Genomic DNA, 17,106 nt, shown 5'->3' on the forward strand with positions numbered 1-17,106 from the left:
AGCCCAAGGCCGGCGAGCCTCTTTTCCTCTACCTAGCTGTCACTCAGGATGCAGCTAGTGCCGTACTGGTACAAGAAGAGGACCAAGCTCAGAAGCCAGTCAACTACATCAGCAAGAGACTCCTCGGGGCAGAATCACGATACCCGCTGATGGAAAAACTGGCGTTCTGCCTAATTACAGCCTCGCGAAAGCTCAGGTCGTACTTCCAATCTCACTCGATACACGTCATGACCGATCAACCTCTAAGGCAGGTTTTGCAAAAGCCTGAAGCATCGGGACGTTTGTTAAAGTGGGCGGTCGAGCTCAGTCAGTTCGAGATTTTCTATACACCGCGAACTTCCATAAAGAGTCAGGCCTTGGCCGACTTTGTGGCAGAATGCGCGGGATTCCAGGAGAATCCGGCGGAGGACTCATCTCAGCTCACCTCGCCCCAATCGTTATGGAAGATCTTTGTAGATGGTTCGTCCAACGAAAACGGCTCCGGGGCCGGAATCATTCTGTTATCCCCCGAGGGACATAGGTTCCACTCGGCGCTAAGGTTCGGGTTCAAGGCCTCCAACTACGAGGCAGAATACGAAGCTTTGCTGGCCGGCCTAAGGATAGCCAGGGAGTTAAAGGAGAGCTTTGTCCAATGCTTCAGTGACTCCCAGCTCGTGGTTAACCAGGTTCTGAGCGAATATCAAGCACGGGGGCCCAAGATGGCCGCCTTTCTGGCAAAGGTAAAAGTCGAGCTGTCCGCGTTTGGGCGAGGATCGATTGAACAGATACCTCGAGAACAGAACACCAATGCAGATGCTCTTGCCAAGCTCGCCACCTCGGGAGAGACAGAGACACTGGGGCTGGTGCCAATAGAATTCTTGGAAAAATCAAGTATAGAAGGATATCGGGTAGAGGTCGAGATGATCGACGCCAGGCCGACCTGGATAACCCCCATTCTTGAATATCTCGTCGAGGGCAAGCTGCCCAAGGGACGTAACGACGTGCGACGAGTCCTATATCAAGCTCCGAGATATACGATAGTCGATGGAGTGTTGTACCGACGTGGGCACTCTTTACCGCTCCTCCGGTGTGTTCTTCCAAGTGAAGCGAAGATCATCCTGTAGGAAATTCATGAAGGATTCTGCGGAGACCACACTGGGGGGCAAAGCTTGGCCTTAAAGGTTCTCAGGCAAGGTTATTACTGGCCGACTCTGTCCAAAGACTCGATCTCATATGTGAAAAAGTGCGACAAGTGCCAGCGATTCGCTGCAGTTGCCCGAGCTCCTCCAGTCGAGCTAAAAATGATCTCGGCCCCTTGGCCATTTGCCGTTTGGGGAATAGACTTAGTGGGCGCCCTGCCCACTGGAAAGGGCAGGGTCCGTTACGCCGTGGTCGCCATCGACTACTTCACTAAGTGGGTTGAGGCAGAGCCATTAGCAACAATCACGTCTAAAAAAGGTGCTTGACTTCGTGGTTAAAAGCATCATCTGTCTCTTCGGCCTGCCCAAGAAGATCGTCTCCGATAACGGCACTCAGTTCGACAGCGACCTGTTCACAGAATTCTGTGACAGGCATGGGATTGTGAAAAGTTTCTCCTTTGTAGCCTATCCTCAGGCTAATGGCCAGGTCGAGGCTGTCAACAAGACTCTAAAGGCGAGCCTCAAGAAAAGATTAAATGAAGCAAAGGGAGTCTGGCCAGAACAGCTCCCCCAGGTCATATGGGCATACCGGACCTCGCATCGGACTCCTACGGGTCATACTCCTTTCTCCCTAACCTTCGGGAGTGAAGCAGTCCTCCCCGTGGAAGTTAAGGTTCTGTCGCATAGAGTCCAGTCCTACGACCAAGGTCGGAACCACGAGCTCCTATGCCATTCCCTAGATCTCGTTGATGAAAGGCGAGAGGATTCGCAACTCCAGCTCGCCCATTATCAGCAGAAGATCACTCGCTATTTCAACTCTAAAGTCATAAAACGCGCCTTTAGCGTTGGCGACTTGGTCCTAAGGAGAGTTTTCCTGGCCGAAAAAGATCCCAAAGATGGAGTGTTGGGACCAAACTGGGAAGGACCATACCAAGTCATCGAAGTCGTCAAGGAGGGAACTTATAAGTTAGCCCGACTTGATGGAGGAGCCGTACCACGGACTTGGAACACCATCCACTTAAAGAAATATTATCAATGATCCACTTGTAAGGCCTGGAAAGCCACTTTCTATATATTAATAAAAATCAGCTTTTTACGCACATTTGCAATTGTAATCTTAAAGTAACCACGAAAGACCCTTTCCCAGTTACTTGGGGGGCATATGGTACCTGGATATAACCAGGTCTCCTTAACGACTTAGATGTTGATCCTTATCTATGGATCGCTGCTCTTCTTAAGGAGCTCGAGATATGGATAAGGTTTAACGCTAACTAAGTCCTACCCTGGTTTTAACCAGGTCATAAAAAACTTAGAAGTTGATTTAAATCCGTTGATCGTTGTTCTTCTTTAAAGAGCTCGAGATATGGATAAAAAATTAACACGAACTAATTTTTCTAAATAAGTTCCTGGTTTTAACCGGGTCATAAAAAACTTAGAAGTTGATTTAAATCAGTTGATCGTTGTTCTTCTTAAAGAGCTCGAGATATGGATAAAAAATTAACACGAACTAAGTTTTCTAAATAAGTTCCTGGTTTTAACCGGGTCATAAAAAACTTAGAAGTTAATATAAATCCATTTTTCGTTGGTCGAGATTTGGGTAAAAGTTAACATGAACTAAGTTTTCTAAATAAGTTCCTGGTTTTAACTGGGTCATAAAACTTAGAAGTTAATATAAATCCATTTTTCGTTGGTCGAGATTTGGGTAAAAGTTAACACGAACTAAGTTTTCTAAATAAGTTCCTGGTTTTAACTGGGTCACAAAACTTAGAAGTTAATATAAATCCATTTTTCGTTGGTCGAGATTTGGGTAAAAGTTAACACGAACTAGGTTTTCCAAATAAGTTCCTGGTTTTAACCGGGTCATAAAAAACTTAGAAGTTGATTTAAATCTGTCGATCGTTGTTCTTCTTAAAGAGCTCGAGATATGGATAAAAAAAAAAATTAACACGAACTAAGTTTTCTAAATAAGTTCCTGGTTTTAACTGGGTCATAAAACTTAGACGTTGATATAAATCTATTTATCATTCGCTGTTCTTTTCAAAGAGCTCGAGATATAAATAGCGGTTAACACGAGCTAAGTTTATCAAAAAGATATATATATCGTAGCCAAAAGCATGAAAAAATATAAGTTAAAGGTGTAAAGAAAATTGTCTCGAGGTGAAAACACCTCATGCAAAGGTTACATAAAAAAAAGGGGGGGAACTTAAAAATACTCAAAAGCAGAAAGAAAAAGCGCCCTAGGCCCCGTCAGTCGGCCCTTTGGAGGTCGCCGTTTCACCCTGCTCCGCCGCGCCAGAGGCCTCCCCAGTTTCCGAAGGCGGCGCCTCCTTATCAAGGCGAGCTTGAAACTTCACCACTAAGGTCGCCCAAAGGCTTGGTGACATGAAGGAGAAGTCAGCCTCCGGGTTGAAAGCCCAGCAGTGATAGAACAGGTCCTGCAAGGACTGCTCCGATGTGGCCCGTTCGGCTTCCAGGGCGGCCTGGACCTCAGTCTTCGCCGCCTCTAGGTCTGTCTACGAGGTGGCAAGGGAGGTCTTGAGCTCCTGGACCTTGAGGCGGATCTTCTCCAACTCGACCTTCGAGGTCGTCAGGGCATCCTTAGTTGCCTTAACCTCCTGAAGGGTGGCCTGGTGCTCGGTCCTCATGTCATCAAGCTGAGTTCTGGCCCTGATGATGCTCCGGTGAAGGGCGACGATACCCTGCGAGGAATGGAAGATAAACTGGCTCAGAGGAAAAATAAGACGGAATATAATGGTAAGAGCTTTAAAAGAATTGGGCAGCTTACCGTTAGGGTCATGCTCATTGAAGAGTCCATAACGTCAACCGGGCTCATTGTCTCAATAGCCCGGAGTTCCTTCTCGGTGAACTTATAGATATGGTTAACGGCGTAGTTCGCCGATTCGTACACAGTTCCCCGGAAGGCTTCTGGGATCTTCTCCAGGTCCTGGGGGTTGACCGGGATGCGTACATCGGAGGCTACCACAAACGGAGTCCCGAGCTCCATCCCCGCGTCTTGGATGACAGTTGGAGTTCGCTGAGGGGGCGGAGGCATTTGGCCTGCCCCGGCAGCGAGGAGAATCGCTCCCGCGTCCAGGGCTGGCGGGGTTCTCTCCTTCTCCTTTGCCGGGGACTTGGTGGAGGTCCCAGCAGTGTTCCTGGACCCCCGGAGCCTCTTCAGTCTTGGCCCGGCTGCAGGGTTTCCCCTGAAGACTGCGCCTCGCAAGCTCCCCTCGGGCTGAGACATCTCTTCTGTCAAACAAAGAACATGGTTATTACAAGTTAACAATCATACAAAGGTTAAAGCTAAAAAAGTATACGATTACCAAGGGAAACCCTACCCCCCGAGCTGGAAGAGCCTAAGACGATTATTTCCCGAACTGGCGCAAGTTCTGGGTCCAGTTCTGACTCGGGGCTAGATTCTTCTACATACTGCCTAAGCCCCGGAGCATAGATACCTCTCTGGAGTAAAGGCCAGGTGCGTAGGTTGGTCCCATACTCCTCGAATAGGATCGACCTAAAAGCTAGGGTATTATCTACTACTACGGTGCCCCTAAGCCGGCTCTCTTGGTGATCCAGCATGAGCCGGTTGACACAATGGAGCAGAAGTGTGTTCAAGTCCGGATCGCTCCTGTGACGATGGACGATCTGCCTAGGATTGAACCTAGCCAGCCGGGGGTCTGCAGCGGCCCTATCTAGACTCCTAAGCAAGTTAGAGTTACCTTGCCCAGAAGGACCCGCGGCTGCTCTGGATTGGATCCTCTCCTCATCCATGCTCTGGACGACGTCCAAGGTCCTCTTCTTGCTCCTCACGAGCGGAACTTCGGCCTCCTCGTCCTCCTCGTCTTCCGCGCCCGCGACCTCCTCCACGATGACAGGTTTGGTGTCCCGAGCTGGGGGCGGCCCCCGGGGCCTCTTCAGGTTCAAGGTCTGATTTGGAAAAATCAGCTTGCAGAACACCATCGTCTCGTCTGTCACGAGCGCGCGATAATCCTTCTCGCTGGGGGGCAAGCCCGCCAGCGTGTCATATTGGCCCCCGAGGGTCACAGACTTTTCGGTCCTCGCGAAGATGGCTGCAAGATTAGTTCGAGTCAGAGTAGAGTATGGGAGGAGCTAAAATAACGCTTAAAGGCGAGCTAAGGACAGGAGCAACTTACGAGGACGATTGAAGTAGTGGTGCTCACAGTTCCGGAACCCAGTTGACATGAAGAACTGGTCCTTGAAATCATTAGGATGGCTAGGCAGCTCGATGACCGCCGCCGTGTTGGGAAAACGGGTTAAATAGTAAAACCCGTCGCCTCGCCCCCGCTGGTCTGGGCTGGATTTGAGGCAAAAGAAGTATAAAATATCCGCAGGAGTGGGGACCTCCCACTCATGCTTCTGGAATAAGTACCTCAACCCTGCCAGCAGACGGTAGGAGTTGGGGGGGAGCTGAAATGGGGCCAACCCCACAAAGTTCAAGAAATCAGCAAAGTACTGATCCAGGGGAAGGAAGGCCCCTGCCTTAAAGTGTTCCCCGCTCCAGGCCGCGAACGATTCTTCAAGTGGCGAGCAGCTCCGCTCGCCCTCCGCAGCAGGTCAGGCAATGACGGAGGCTTTCCCCAGCGCGATGTTGTGAGTGAGGAAGAGCTTGTTAATTTTCACTTGATCGGTTATCTTTGAGACTATTCTCTCCGCCTCAAAGAATGCGTCAGGGGCCACCTCGACCTCCTTCTCCACTGCTGGCCCGAAACGGGGGATCGGGGAGCTAGGCATCACAGCCTTTCCTTTTTCCTGCTGGGAGGCCAAGCTTCGAACGTTCTTCTGGGGGAGATTCTTTTTTGGAGCCATCTAGTCGCCTAGATAACAAAAGAAAACACTTTAAAAAAGGAGACTCAAGCAGGAGGAAGAAGCAATTATTATTAGCATGAGCTGAGGTAAGCCCAGCTCGTGGAGAGTGGTACCACGCGGTTCAGTGAACACGCGCGTATGCTCCCAACAGATCCCAGATTACTCGGAATTCGTGTGTCAGGGGGTTCAGAATAGAATTTGCCTTGGGTGGAAAGTTTCAATAGGCAGAAAATTGCGAAACCGCTTATGAGGCGTGTTCCCTAAGCTACCCGGTTTTGCACCCAAAATTCCCAAAACTCCTACCCAGAAATTTTCCCCAGAAAAAGTATCCTAAAACCCATATTCTAGAGCAATTTCCTACAATAAATATACCCTAACCTAAAAAGGGCTGTCACCCTCCATATCCACAAAACCCAGAAAAAACCCTTGCATGCGGCTACAGTAATTTTTTTTACCTAAGCTACAGTAGCATGTTTTCAAAGTACGCAGGGTCAGGAAACTTACTGTGTATGACTGGGAAGTAAACGGGAGTGTTGCGTTGACAGGAGCTTTGTCGGTGTAGTAGCTTCCAAAGCTTCGGAGAAATCCGGGCGCCTGAGCTTCTTGAGCGATGAAAATGGCAGCAACCGAGTCAAGGGTTTCGTTCTTCTGGAATATGGAAAGGAAAGAGGAAAAGAGGTTTGAAAATTTTCGAATGAGAGGGTGGCCCGTGCGTAGGGTGGCCACCCCCTTTTATATGCGTGGAGGATCATGTGTAGAAGGCTCTTAGATGGCCCTGATGAGGGATCCAAGGCCTTCCACTCGAAATACGGAACGACGGCTGGGCATAGGCTAGGCCATTAAATGCGGTTCTTGTAAGACGTACCGTCACCACCCACGGTGTGCCACGTATCAGGCGCCTGCATAAAGATTGGAATGCGAAGAGTTGTGGGGAAGTCTAAAAGCCCCTGCTATGGTCTTGTATATGACGTCATATACCACGAGCAGGAGCTTGGGGGGCAGATGTACGCCCTAATTTTCCCACGGGCTGATTAGCAGGCTGAGCTTCGGACTAATCATGGTTAGTCCATAAACATCCCCCAGGTAGGAGATCCTGTCTTGAGGTCGTACCCCCTTAGCTTGAGGAATCCTCAAGGACTCGCCAAGACTCCCAAGACTGGGGCAAGGAATCGAAAGGCCGAAGGTCGGGTCAGATGCACAGCTCGTGGTACGAGCTGGATACGGAGGCCATGACCCTTTGTAAAGTCAACACACGCAAGATAAACGTGCATATATCTAACATAACGTGTCTGATATCTCCCTGACTTCTCGGACACGCTGCAGGAACGTGCGTGTTCAGACACCCACAGCTGGGTTGGGCCGTGCGGCCCATTACCTCCTTATCTATCGATTTGACCATACTTATGTGTCAGGTTTAGGAATTAATCATGAATGTCACAGAGTTGATATGCCAAATAAGAAGGTCACGGGATGACCTCCTTACCAACTTCCAGGTGCCTTCTCCTATAAATATGGAGACCCTGGGAGTTGATAAGGGTTGGAACAAATAGTCTCTGGAGAGATATACTTTGTAACCAAATACCCAGAATATATCAATAATATTGTCTAGTGGAGTAGAAGGATTTTAACCTTTGAACCACTTAAAAACGTGTCTCGAGTCACCCATTTCATTCACTAAAATCTTATATCTGTTACGGTTCTACATTCAGCACTAATCCCTTCCTCTCTTTCTCTTAATTACCTGTTGCCGAAGAACCGCGTCAACATTGGGTTATGAAAATAAATAATTTGAGATATATTTGGAGTTAGAGTGTTTAGGAGGGAATATTGGGGAAATTTACCATTTTGCCCTCGGGGACGTTTTTGGTACCCCGAGCTTTGGGATTAAATTAAGTGACTTAAGTTAGATAAGAAAAAACAATAGAACACCTTTGGAAGCTGTCTTAACTGACCCTCTACCTTATTCACTCTCCTTTCTCCTCAAAACTCTCTTAAGCCAAACCATTAAAGAACTAAGGAGAATTTTGGGCTAGAAACACAAGGATTGGAGCTAAAATCTTGGGGATTAACTCAGTAGTAATTTGGTGGATTCATTCTTCAGTAGAGGTAAGCTTTAACCTATGGTTTAAGCATTTAAACTCTAAGTTTTCATGGTTGGGTTTTAGTGTTCTTGAGCCCTTGAAGTTCAAAGATTGAAGGTGTGACTTTGATGAGATTTTAAGCTAGTTTTCTTATGGGTTTTATAGTTGGGAACATGTTAGAGTGATTGAGATAGTCGAATTATGTTTTGGCGTGAAGTTTGGTATGGTTAGGATTGAATTTGGCTGCTGAAATGGAGGTTATTTTCTGGGTAGAGGGGCCAAGTCACGACCTTGTTCTTGACAAGTCGCGACTTAGCTTGAATCAGGCGCCTTAGGAGGCCTCTTCCTTGCGGGCGTGCCTCTGGACAGAGGAGGAAGAGGCTGGTCAGCAGGCGCGCTGCGACCCACGGGGGGGGGGGGGGGGGGCAAGTCGTGGCCCGCCTGGGCAGTTTTTCCTTGGGGAGTTTGTTTTAAAATAGAATTTTTTTCCTTAGGGATCGGGATTGTTTCCACTGCCCCGTTTGGTGGAACCCAAGGCCCCAGGGGTTAGGAATTGGTCCGGAAGCCTTTCATTGCTCGATATTAATAGAATCCTATTTTATGGTTGTCACCTAGGGTTTCACTAGGGGGCTCAGAACTGGGATCGTGCTCGAGGGTCGTTCTCATTTACGCTTGTTTGGACCTAAGGTAAGAAAATTGCACCCATAACGTGTTGTATGTGATTAGGGCTTGGCCCATTTGTTGTATATTAATATGATTAGGGCTTGGGCCCCAGGACTTGGTTATGTTAGGCTATTGTTCTAAATGCTTGTTGATAAATGCTTACGTGCTTATATTCGTTACATGAATTCTATGGTTAGGTCATGTGGCCCCGTTATATGAATATGTTAGTATTATGAAAATGGTTATTCACTGGGATTATATGATTAGCATGAATATGTGCTTAATTTGTCAGGATATTCCTATCCACATCTGTTTCTTATAAGTAAGATATGTAATCCTAGGTCAGGGCTTGACTTATGAGTCAAGAACGGCAATAGCGCGCTGTGCGCTGGTCGAGAGGCATTGGCCTAAACCAGCAATGTACTATTACATTGATCGACTCTAAGGTTGATGGTGAACCACGGGGGTTGGGCTAGCTCTATGGCTAGTGAGACAGAGCTAAGGGCGAGGCCCTAGGTGACTCTATGGTCACATAGCTAAGGCATAGGCCAAGGAAGTGGCTTAAAAGCCAACTGAATAGGGCAGTGACCCCATATTGATCCAATGATCATGTGATTGAATTTAAGTGATATTGGCTATGAATTAATGTTTCTGATTTTTTTATTGAAGGGTTATTTTAAAGTTATGTTTTCTGTTGTCGCATGTTCTGTTTTCTTGCTGAGCCTCGGCTCACGGGTGCTTTGTGGTGCAGGTAAGGAAGGAAAGGGAAAGTTTGACTAGCCATGAGTTGGAGAGCTTCGGTGACGGTGTGTACATATGCGGCTGCTCGACCATCACGGTCGGGGTTATCTCAGAGGAACTAGGGTTGTAGCCCTATTTTGCTGCTTAGGTCGGGTGATGTAACTTTTAATATGTATCTATCCTTTTTAACAGTTAAGTTGTAATATTTTGAGATCCCATGTAGTATAAAACTTTTGGAATAAAAGTCAATGGTTCTTTGACCAAAAATTTTAACTCTAACCCTTGTCAATAACCTTAGTTACACGTTTTAAGCCAAATGACCTGATTAGCAGGTCTGACACAATTTTAAGTACACAGTGTAACAGTCCTGGATTAGGAGCGCGTTACAGAAATTCTCTTTTCAGACCTAGTGATCTTTATACCAAGGATCACATTCGCTTCTCCTAGATCTTTCATGTCAAAGTTTTCACACAGCACAGATGATTAGTGGTGAAAAATGCATATTTATTGATTTTTAATGGCCAAAATAAATTAAGTTTAATTAATATTTTCATTGAATTAATATAATTTATTTTATAAATAAAAATGTTTGATTATGATTTAATTTATTGTTATTTTGTAGGAATTAAAGATGCATTTTGTCATAATGAAAAGAAAGAAGAAATAAATAAATAAAGTTGAAGAAAGGAGGAAAAGTTGGCATTTTTGCAAAAATTGAAGCCCAAAAATTTGGCCCAAAGCACGCTAGGCCCGTAGCTTTCCCTTCTCTCCAGTGCGCCACTTGTCGTGCTCCTCGCCTGCCACGTTTCCCAGCATCCTTTGACCCATCTTTGACCCTCCTTTTACCCAGCCTTTGACCCACGTTAGCCTCCTTTCTTCCTTCAACGTGACCCTCCAATCTGAACGCCCAACAGCCTCACCAAACACTCCAGCGGGCCTAGCTTCCCTCTAAAAGGCCCAATGAAGGCCCAGCTCCCCCAAGCAATCCAGCAGCCAAGCTCCCTTCAGCCAAGCCTCCTTCAACCTCACAGCCAGCCCAAAGGCCCATCTCCAGCAATTGACCCGTGAACCCAGTTTACTAAACATCCCCTGTTGACGTGGTGTGCCCTCATTGGTCGGCTGGGTCAATGGACCAGCTCCCAACCAGCCACCTTTGGCCCAACCTTTCATGCACCTTGGGTCATGCACATGTTAGGAAAATATAAATTGCATCAATGGAAATTGATAATAATATTACAACTCTATGCAATATATTACAAATAAATAATGATTGATTGAATGAGATTACAACACTATAACTGAAAATTACAAATAAACAAAGGAAATGAAGAAGATGATGAAGAAGAAGATGATGAAGAAGAGAATAGTGCGTCCCATATTTCCTTAGCATTTTTGTCAGAATTATAATAATCATAAAGGTCATCAGATAAACCATTGAGGATGAAATTTTTTCACAAAAAATCATTTTCGACCCAAGCCTCTAATGCCTTAGTTTGTTTGTCTTTTTCATCGTTCTCAACATTTTCATAAATAGTAGGTTTATCAGTAGTGAGAGCAGTGTTAACCTTTTTCATTGTCAGAAAAAATAACATCTTCTGTTTCCATATTTTAAAATGGTTACCCATAAAATGAAATGGTTTATTAATGTCAACAACACCAGAGTCATCATCGGTAGTCATGGCAGAAACTAAACGCCTTAAAATTGTTGGAAATAGTTGCTGGAGAAATTAAAACCAGAACAAAATTACCAAATTAATGATCTAGGTTGAGTCGCGGACTAGGTCGCTCTCTTTAAGACATTCGCGACACTACCCAAAATTGTGCAAGAAGACTATCAATCTCGTCGTCCCCAGGATAAAACAACCCAGTCGAGCATTGTATTGGACCCCCACTACACTGTAGAGAACCGTCGTATACAAACACCTTAAAAGCTACTACTCGGAATCGATCATAAAATAAAACCAGTATATTTTTTGATGTGAAAATGAGAGAAGTATTTTACCCCATGAAATCCATCACACTATATTGAAGAAGTGGTCAGATAATAACGGGAATAAAAAATGTTAATTAAATTGTGGGAGAAGAAGTTGGATCCCTAGAAAAACTGAAGAGAAAAAGTCTTCTGTTTACCAAAAAAATTAATCACGTTTTTATTAAATAAAATAATAATTTAATAAATATTTTTTTCTCCAAAAAATAAAGACCAACCAGCTCATATGGCGGCGCGCGTGTGGTGTTCAGGTGAGCCTTTGTGTAACTCCTCCCTCTTCCACAAAAGTGGGTATCCCTTGGGGCACAATCCCAAGGCTCAAGCCCACTTTATATATATATATATACCCTTACAAATAAGTAATGTGAAACTCTTCTTCTAGGGAGTCAATAAAGTATACTTTCTATTTTTAACAATTTATATATATATATATATACTAGGTAGAAACAATGTGCAATTAACATTTGCTTAGTTTTAAAATTGTAAACATTGTCTATAATTTTAATAAAAATTTGTTAACTATTTTTTTTTATGAAAATATATATAATAAAATGAATTATAGTTCTATAGTATATATAAATATTTATATCAATAATCTCTACATATATGACATTTAAACACAACGTTGACATAGATATATATTTACATGACAACATGACATATATATAAAATATAATAATATTTAAAAAGAAATTAATAATAAAAATAAAATAAGAATAGAAAAAGTCATAGTGTAGACAGTAGTATATATATGCATAAACTATTTTTAGTTTCTAATATATCTCGCAATGTCCTTTTGATGAATTTTATGAAGAAAAAGAGCTCCAATCACTTGATAAAAAATAAACTATCACACAAATTTATAAGATAGAAAAATGATGTCTTTATTATTTTTAAATAAATATGATTTAATTATTTAAATTATCATAAAATATCTTAAAAATATCCTATTTTAATTAATTAATTTATTTTTGCTTAAGTTTATGTTTGTTCTAGTTTTTGAATTTGGCTCTGACAACAAAAGATTATATATTATATGTTTAATATGATATTAAGTTTAATTAAATTTTATTTAAGTTATAAAATGTATGGTTTTATTATTTTTAAATAATTATCATTGTAAAATATCTCAAAAATATATTATTTTAATTTGTTTAATTATTTATTTATTTAAGTTTAAGTCATGTTTATAATCTTCTGTTAAATATAAGAATATTCTGTTAAAAAAATAATATTCCGTTAAAGTTAACGGAAAAAAATAAAATACCGTTAAAACCAAGATTATTTACCCACTTTTTATATATACTAGATACAAGCAACGCGCAATATGCACGATTGCTTAGTTTTATTTATAGAATTTATTCATTATTTTTATTAAATTTATATTAATGTCATATACATTTCAAATAAATATAATATTTTAATTAAATAATTTATTTATTTTTGTTTAAGTTTATGATTGTTGTAGTTTTTGAATCTGGTGTGACAATATTATATGGTTAATGTAATATTAAATATTATACGTAGATTTTAAATTTAAGTTTCTTGCTAGTTTTTTTTTTAAAAACAATTTGTTGCTAATTGATAGTAGAATATATTATATATTTAATATCATATTATTCTAATAAGTGAGTTTAAGTTTAATTAAATTCTATTTAAGTTATAAAACATATGATTTTATTATTTTTAAATAATTATTATTGTAAAATATCTCAAAAATATCATATTTTAATTTTTTTTAATTATTTATTTAAATTTAAGTGTTTACAAACTACTGTTAAATATAAAAATAAAAATATTCAATTAAATATAAAAATAGTTCGTTAAGGTTAATATTAAAAAAATAAAAAACTATTAAAACAAATTTTTTTTATTTTCTACACACTTACTATATAAAAGATTTATATGTATATATATATATATAAGTTCCAAAGATGATAATTGACAGTGTACTTAGTATTATTCTTTTTTAATATATAAATTTATTTTAACATGTATTTTAAAATAACATACTATTTTAAACATTCCATATATATTGGAACAATTAATTCATATTAGTTTCCGGTTTAATATTAAAATCATTGCTTTCAGTATTATAAGTTTAAAATTTTCGGGTCCGAAGAAAACTTCCATATATATATATTCTTATTTATTCTCCAGTAATTAACATTAATACTTTCTTAGTATATAAAGTATTGCTATGTCGACCAGTACTAGTAATGTTTGTGTCAGTATTTCTTAATATATATATACTTTCTTATTTGATTTCGTGCCCATTCATAGTAGAACTATTTCAATGCTATTTTTATATATAGGGCGTACGCAACAAATTGAATTTAAATAGAAAATAAGAAAGCTATATGCAGAGAGGGACATTACATGTCATAAAATGAAAATACAAGAGTTCAACGATTTCTCCTCCGGTTACTTGAGTGATCTCAAGGCTGAAACCCTATATATAGTGTTACATGTTTTCTACGCAAAAGGAAGGCATAAAAAAGACTTGGAGAGTAGTGCAACACTGTTCACTCTGCCAGATATAGCGAGAGAGGTCCACAGTTTTGACAACTATTACTTCTCTCTCTCTCTCAACTGGTCAAAATAAAACCCCACCTTACCTCTCATCTCTTTCTCTTCTCCAACCTAAGCCTCATGAGACCCCCATCACATATGAGGCTCTCAACTCAGCTCTCTTGTAATACCATAACCCTTCTCTTTTTTTTTTCCTCCATGTTATCCTAATTACAAATTCAACCTTCTTGTGGAGATATTTATATAGATATGTATTAGTGAGTCGCTTCGTTTCTCATTCTTCCTCTTCTCGTTTTTTTTCCTTTCACATTGATATCTTGTGGGAGGATGATGAGGAAGAATAAGAATAGTTGCTAGAATGTTTTATTTTATATATATTTTTAATTTGTTTTTCCTATTAGTAATTTAATTTGTTGTAGTATGTGGTTTTTTTTTACCAGATTTGTGTTTGAGATCAGAGATCTCCAATCGCTTTCCCTTCTCTAACTCTCATGAGGATAGTGACACTTCCTCTCGCCCCCCTGCTTTTCCTGCTACCATCTCTAATTCCTCTCCGTGTTTTTTGCAACTTCATTTTTATTTTTTATTTTTCTTGATTTTTTTTACTTATTTATATATTTTAATTGTATATTTTTTGTATGGATGGATTTATTATTATTTTATTATTTTGGAGTAGCAATAAACAAAAATCAATCTTCATATATATTGCACTTATTTTATTTAATTTTGCCCTTTTTTATTTGGGTGCTTTACTTCCCATGTTACAGTACTACAGCTAATCGTGGTTGCAGCATTTATCAGATTAGGTTATGTGAAGAGGCAAAAAAATGTGATCTGTTGAGCAGGTAATAAATTTTTTTGTTTTCTTATTATTTGAACTTTACTAAACTTCTTAAACGGTATTCCATATGGTTATAAAGCTTATCTCTTAATTAGTTTTTTCCACATTAACTATCTGTATAAATATTCATTTTATTTATTGAAACCTATCGAGTAGCTGCTTATGCCATTAGAAACTAATTAATGAATCTGATCATGTTTCAGGTGCTGGACAAGCAAGGGAGAGCTAATTATGAGTAGTACAACTCTACTTATTTAAAAGGAATGCGAGTTGCATGATGAATTATCTTTGTGGTTTGAACTTAGTAGTCAATTGGGTATTTTTGTTATGATATTTTAGCCTTAATTACTACATCTAAATCTTTTTTCTTGTCTTAATGATATTGTTCTAGGGTTAGGGTTCATGCAAGTATTAATCGTAGTTGCTTTGGAACTTGATTAATCTTTAAAGTCTTGGACTGCGGGAATTAGACCTAGCTAGGGTATCACTTCCCTCTAATAATTAATAATATTTTCAAATCATTATCTTCTGGAATTTGATCTGGTATATTAATGCAAGAGAGATTAAGACCGTACAATATATTGTCGTACTTAAAAATGAAGCTAGATCTTCTATATATATGTTTTTTTTTCTTTTTTTTTTGGGTAGTGGAGCTTAGGCGAAATGCAATTGTTTGCTTGATAGTACTGTTGAAACCAACCTTTTCTTCTTCCTGACCTATTTTCCCAACTCTCTAAAGAATATATGGCATGTTGGGAACCTGAAACTAGAATACTACAATTAATTCTTGTTTGCTTTTATGTGTCTATATGTCTTGTAATAAAAATTTGGTGGTGAGATGTAGAAATAGAGATTGTTTAAGTGAGCTTCCTTCAGTCCACTCATGGATGGGTAAGAGGGTTTGAATTATCTGCCGACTCATTCATTCAAACACAGTAGAGAAAGGGTCTAATATTTACTACTGTGGATGTGTGAATGATGCGGGAGATAAAATTTCATCCTTTTCTTCTCTTTGCTTGGACTGAAGGGAGCTCCCTTTTACTATTTTCATTATTATTATTATTATAATTTTCTCACACAATTAATAATTAAAGTTGTTAATTAGACGTGCTATAACTATTCATTGTTATAGCTAATAAACAATTTAATTCTAGCTAGTCAAATCCATTAATTATTTGTACCCGAGTAAAGAAAATAACATATAAATTATGTGTATACCTAATTATATGAATTTATATGATATCACATGTCAATTGTTCATTATTAATAATGTTCTATTGTTCTTTCTCTGGTAAATTGGTATGTGTTTTTGATAATTATGCACGTTTGATTATGAATTTCTAATGGTAGTGCAGTGTTTAATTAGATGATGTGTACTTTGTTTTATCGTTAGTTCTGATTAGTGATCGTGTGCAGGCATATACTTACTTTATTAGTCATATTTATTATTTTCTTTACTAATTCATTTTTATGCACCATACAAGCCTTAATCTTTCTACTTCCTCAGTAAGTACGTACGTACTAGGTTTCAAATGTTGACCTTTTGCTCTTTTTTTTTTGTTGTTGAGAAAAAGACCTTTTACTCTAATTTGACTAGTACGATTTCATTTCCCTTGCCTGCCGTTTTATTTGGTAGCTATAGTTGATATAATGTGTCAATAATTGCGAAAAAAATGTCACTACATCTGGCTCTTTTTTCTCGTTTTACTGTTAAACTGAATTTGAAGCAAAAAAATTGAACACGTATTTTTTTCACTCCTTCACTAGATATTAATTTATTTTTAGTTGAAATGTCAAAGGGTGAGAACCAATTATTTTCATTGTTTTTTTTTTCTCTCAGCTGGCCGAACTTTTCTTCATAAATAATTCAGACAAGTGGATAAAAACTGCGTCACGGGAAGAAAAGTACTTGTCATCATCGTATTCATGATTTAATTTCTGTAGGAAAGAACGTTTTTCTCTAGACATCTTTTTAACCCTGTTTTTCCCCCCACTCAAACGTAACTTGTTTTTGTGTTTTGTTTTTCTTTCATAATTGGATTAGCATGACTATTTGTTTTAATATGGTTAAGATTAACCTTGTTAAACCCAGCTAGCTCACCGTCTACTTTCATGGGTTTCTTTCCATAAATAGTATCTTTTGTGAGTATATTATTTCAATTGATTGAACTTCTATGAATCTAAAATGCATGGACGAGAAAAAAGAAAAGAAAAACAAATGACCCCCCAAACTCTCCGAGTTAACGAATTTAGTGTTTTATTGTTACAAGAGAAGAGACCTATTTACGTACCCAATTTCTTTCCCATTGCGAA

At 39.8% G+C, this 17,106-nt stretch overlaps 1 long non-coding RNA gene across 2 annotated transcripts; it reads left to right on the top strand.

Annotated features, from left to right (window-relative positions):
• The first annotated feature begins 13,897 nt into the window (after nucleotides 1–13,897).
• LOC133788262 (uncharacterized) lies at nucleotides 13,898–16,556 on the top strand. 2 transcript variants are annotated; one of them, XR_009873158.1, is made up of 3 exons: nucleotides 13,898–14,115; nucleotides 14,720–14,797; nucleotides 14,997–16,556. It is a non-coding gene; the product is annotated as an uncharacterized LOC133788262 (long non-coding RNA). The 2 variants fall into 2 exon arrangements; XR_009873157.1 differs by lacking the exon at nucleotides 13,898–14,115 and having other exon boundaries at nucleotides 14,216–14,797.
• Nucleotides 16,557–17,106: the final 550 nt, after the last annotated feature.

This window comes from Humulus lupulus, chromosome 7 (assembly GCF_963169125.1).
Source record: "Humulus lupulus chromosome 7, drHumLupu1.1, whole genome shotgun sequence".
In the NCBI taxonomy this organism is placed as follows: domain Eukaryota; kingdom Viridiplantae; phylum Streptophyta; class Magnoliopsida; order Rosales; family Cannabaceae; genus Humulus; species Humulus lupulus.